This window comes from Gavialis gangeticus, unplaced genomic scaffold (genome assembly GCF_001723915.1).
Source record: "Gavialis gangeticus isolate Ggan-Ray unplaced genomic scaffold, GavGan_comp1, whole genome shotgun sequence".
In the NCBI taxonomy this organism is placed as follows: domain Eukaryota; kingdom Metazoa; phylum Chordata; order Crocodylia; family Gavialidae; genus Gavialis; species Gavialis gangeticus.
Genome location: NW_017729031.1, coordinates 85,632,748 through 85,637,507, shown reverse-complemented (window position 1 = coordinate 85,637,507; position 4,760 = coordinate 85,632,748). Strand labels below are relative to the sequence as shown.

The window sequence follows — 4,760 nt, the reverse complement described above, 5'->3', positions numbered from 1 at the left end:
ACCTAGGAGAACTTGAATGGTCCGGGCCGATGTACCTAAGGACCCACCTCCGCCCTGCAGGGCAGCCCCTCCGCGTCTCTGTGGCGCAATGGGTTAGCGCGTTCGGCTGTTAACCGAAAGGTTGGTGGTTCAAGCCCACCCGGGGACGTGGCCTCTCTGCGCGGCTCATGGCCCTGTTCCGGGGGTTTTCACTTCTTTTCCCGCGTTCCCAGCGGGTCTTGTCGCCTTTGAAAACACGGAGCGCCTTTTGCGCGAAGGAGCGGCCCGGCCCCGGCCGCGCCCTGCCGCTGGAGAGCCAGCCCCTTGCGGCCCAGGGACAGGGGCCGCCTCCGGCAGGGGGCACTGCCGGTGAGAGGAGGCGCGGGCCGGCGGCACGAGTCAGAGCAGGGTGGGCGCCGCGTTCATAGCCCGCGCCGCTGTCACTGCGGCCAGGGCGGCTCGCGCCGCCGCCTCTGCCGCGCCGCGCCGGGCCCGGGGTCTGCTGGGGACGGCGCGATGGCGGGCGGGATGGCCCGCAAACGAAGCGAGGGGCGGGGGTTTGTGCAGGTGGCGGCTCGCCGGCGATCGCGTTAGCCAGGGCGAGGGTGCAGGCCCTTCTGCGGGCGTGTAAGTCTCCACCCGTGCGGAGCCTTAAAGCATTCAGAATAAAGCGGAATGCTAAGGCTAAATCGAAGGAGGGACTGAACGGTTGGAGCGATGTAGCGTGGATGGCCCAGAAACGAGGAGAGGGGCAAAGAGCTGTTTAAGGTGGTGTCTTTTACTAGAGCAAGTGCGTTGTTAGAGAAGCCCCGAAGGGAGCTGTCGTGGGCGGGGTGTCGGAAGGCTCCTCGGAGGACGGCCATGAGGCAGGTTGGCGAGAGCCGCAGCGGGGGTCAGGATGGCCGAGCGGTCTAAGGCGCTGCGTTCAGGTCGCAGTCTCCTCTGGAGGCGTGGGTTCGAATCCCACTCCTGACAGCGCCCTGCCATTTTCCCAGTTGCCGCCTCCTCCCGCAGCAGAGGCACGTCCCCACGAGGGGCTGCTCATCGCACGCGGCCTCCCGCAATTCTGTGCCTGAAAACTAGCTCTTTTCCCGGAGATGGGAGGAACCTGGTGGAAGACCTGGTGTTACCGGCCGCAGTTCGCATCCCATCGCCGAATTCAGGCTGACCGCGCTCCTGCGATCAGGGATTGCCGTGGGCCACTGTGCTCAATGGCAGCGACTGCGGGGTCCGTGTGGCGCGGCAACGCCAGCTGCCCGCGCTGGAGTGGCCGAGCGGTCCGAGGCGCCGGGGCCAAGCTCCACGCCCGGTGAGACAGGTTCGAGTCCCACCTCTGCCCGCGGCCCCGTCCGAGCCCTCTTTTCTATTGGCTGACCGGCCTGCCAATTCCACCCACGGGGGCCCCGGGAGGGCAGGTGTCGCGTTCCCTGGGTGCAAAGAGTTGTCCCGGCCCCTGATTGGCGGAGGGCATTGTTGCAGGTGAATCCTTCAGCCAATCAGGACTCGCCCTCTCCCTCCCCGGGTCGGTGTGACGCTTCGGGCTCGGCCGCCCCGCCCCCCTCCATGCGCGCCCCGAGCTTCGCGCGGCTGCGCTCGTCCCGCTCGGGGCCGCTGTCAGGTCAAGGAGCTGTTGCATCCCACCACCCCACTCAAGGCATGTTTCTGTTCCCACAGCCTCCCACCCATCACCCTCCACGGACGCGGTTTTCTGCCTGGACAACGGGCAGGTTTTGCAGGCCGGGCTAAGCTTGCGCAGAGGAGCTCTACACCGCCCCAGCTCTACCAGCCCACGTTTCTCTTCCCAGCAGAGACGCTGCTCTGGGCTTCTGAAGCTGTTCCAGCTGCATTAGGGGATGAGGGCCGCAGGCCACGCTCCCAGGACACGGGCAGCAGGGCTGGGGCTCTGTCTTTTTCTTCACCATTTCTCAACAGAACCAGGGCCAGGCTGGGCAGGGGACATGTAACAGCTCGAGAGCTGGCCCACGGCTGCTCTGACTGCAGCTAAAGTCGAGGAAGCTGAACAAGCCAGGATGTGCCCACTGAGAGCAGAGACACAATATAAGAATGGCCATGGACTGGGTCAGACCATGGGTCCATCTAGCCCAGCTCCCAGTGTCATACAACCCAAGTCCACAGGGCTTTGACTCATTCAGGAGGCAGCAGGTGCTGGCCAACATGCTCTGCTTGGTGTGCCCTCCCAAATCCCTTCTTCTGTACCTGTAACACTTACTTCCATTCCTGTTTTCTTTATTTGTCCCAAGCAATCAGCTGGTGCATTCCCTTCAAGGAGGGCTTATAGTTGTTCATTATGGACCTTGGCTCACATTCGCCAAGCCCAGCAAATAGGCCTATCACACAGCAGCGGAGACTGGATGCTGAAGGCCAGCAGATTGGGTGTGAACAGTTTTTCCCACCGTCCCTCTCACTTGCAGCTTCTAGCACCGGTGGGCAAAATGTGGCCTGTGGGCCAGATGCAGCCTGGCAGGCCATTCTATGTGGCCCGCGGGGCCCCTAAAAAAATTTAGAAAATTAAGGTTCATCTGCCCCTGGCTGCCCATCATGCAGCCCTCAATGGCTTGCCAAAACTCAGTAAGCGGCCCTCCGCCCAAAATAATTGCCTACCCCTGCTCTAGCATTTAAAGCCCAGGCAGTTTGGAGGCAGAGGCTGTGCCCCTGGCTCCTGTGCTCAGTAGCTGCTCTTGCGCCCTTTCTGAAACTGGCTGAGCTGCCAGCTTCTGCTGCAGCTGGGAGCAACCAGTGCCAACCCCTACCCTTGGGCATGAATGACTGGTTCCTCCCAAGACTTGGGGGGGGGTGGGGGGGCACCATTTATAGGTGGCAGTGGTGAGTGGGGAGACCAGCTGCTGACACCAGCAGCAGTGCTGGTGGCGGGGTGTGGCAAGTGGCAACTGCCCGCAGACGCTGGTAGTGAGCGGGGGGCAGGTAGTGACCAGCTGCAGAAGCCACTGACAGCTTTGGCAGCAGCCAGTCTCAGGGGGAGCACGTGCCCCGCTACACGTTGCCTATGCCCTTGGGAATGACAATCTATGTCATAAGGAGTTTCCTTCAGTCAGTTTTAAACATGCTACCTGCTCAGTTTAATTTTGTGACCCCTCCCCTTGTATCCCAAGACACCAACCCATCTACTCTCTGCCTTTTAGAGGTGGAAGTGCAGGTTTGCTCTGGTGGGTTACTGCAAGGAATTCTGGGCACCGCACTTCAGGAGGGATGTGGATAGCATGGAGAGGGTCCAGAGGAGGGCCACTTGCATGATCAGGGGGCAGCAGGGCAGGCCCTATGAGGAGAGGCTATGAGACCTGAATCTGTTCATCTTCCAGATGAGAAGGCTGAGCGGGGATCTGGTGGCCATCAGATAAACTGGCCCAGGGAGACCAGCAGGCAATGGGAGAGTCCCTGTTCCCTCGAGCATTACCAGGGGTAACAAGGAACAACAGCCATAAGTTGACTGAGAGTAGATTCAGGCTAGATATCAGGAGGCACTACTTGACTGTCAGGGCGGCTAGGATCTGGAACCAACTTACAAGGGAAGCGGTGCTCGCCCCTAGCCTGGGAATCTTCAAAAGGAGGCTAGACAGCCACCTAGCCACGATCATTTGACCCCAGCCTCCCTTCCCGCCCATGGCAGGGGGTTGGACTTGATGATCTGCTTAGGTCCCGTCCAACCCTACTTACTATGAAACTATGAAATGGCTGCCACTGGCCCTGGAGGCAGACCCACACAGGAATGGAGTCACAGAGCTACAGCCACCAGCCCCTTTGCTCTAACCTCTAGGGATGACAGGCACTTCCCACCTCCTTCCAGGCTCAGCCAGGACCCCGCACCTAGAGCGCCTCCCTGCCTGGAACTAACTGTAAGGCAAGAGCAAACTCAAGTTACCAGGAAGGCATTTGGATCTTTGTGTATCAAATATATGCAAGAAATACCACCCAGATCAGCCCCTGAGTACTGGATCCTCAGGGGAAGATTGTGTTATGTTGTGAGCTATCCTAGCTCAGAAGCCAGCCTCCACAGGGAGTGCAGAATAGGAAAGTCAATTGACCAGAGCTGAAACAAAGAAATAATTCCTGCCTCCCATCCCCCATACACACTGATATTGTGATTGTGTGCCCATTTTAATGTATTGATAAAAACTGAGAACGCTAGTCAAGCCACATTTTATTAGATACAAAAAGTTTACATTAGCCTTTGTACACAACTAAAGCATGATCTCAAAATATTTCAAGGCTTTCATTATTCTATTTACAGACTTCCATTACACTTATTCTGTGCAAACACAGTGCATCAGCAACACTTGGAGCAAAACATTTTGGAAACAATATAACATAAGGAATTGTTAATTTTATTTTTTGGTCATTTTAAAAAATAACCGAAAGTAATTTCTGTTCTGATACCTGTCTGAAGATTTACTAGAAGGAACAACCTTCAAGCATAACCTTCCCTTCATTTTTTTTTTAGTTTCAAGTCCCACTTTTGTCAGCAGTCCTTTTATGTTTAACTTAAATAATTAGTATGCGTTTTTTCAGGACAAAAGCTTTAATGTTAAAACAAAAAAGTGTAAAATGTGGGGCTTGGGGAAAGGAAGTAAAAACCTTGGGAAACTAGTGAGAATTTTAAATAAAATGTTAAAAGGAGACAACAGATTTCTGACTGGTGAGGAAGAAAAAAAAAAGTGCAGACTACCAAACTTGCCAGGAACAATGCTCAGGAGAACCAACCAAGACCAGTCTGAGAATATAATTTTTAATTGGGGGGGGGGGGG

General features: G+C 56.4%; 2 non-coding genes across 2 annotated transcripts; both read left to right on the top strand.

Annotated features, from left to right (window-relative positions):
• Positions 1-74: 74 nt before the first annotated feature.
• On the top strand, positions 75-148 carry TRNAN-GUU. Its single transcript has one exon. It is a non-coding gene; the product is annotated as a tRNA-Asn (tRNA).
• Positions 149-871: 723 nt separating this feature from the next.
• Positions 872-954, top strand: TRNAL-CAG. The gene has a single exon. It is a non-coding gene; the product is annotated as a tRNA-Leu (tRNA).
• Positions 955-4,760: the final 3,806 nt, after the last annotated feature.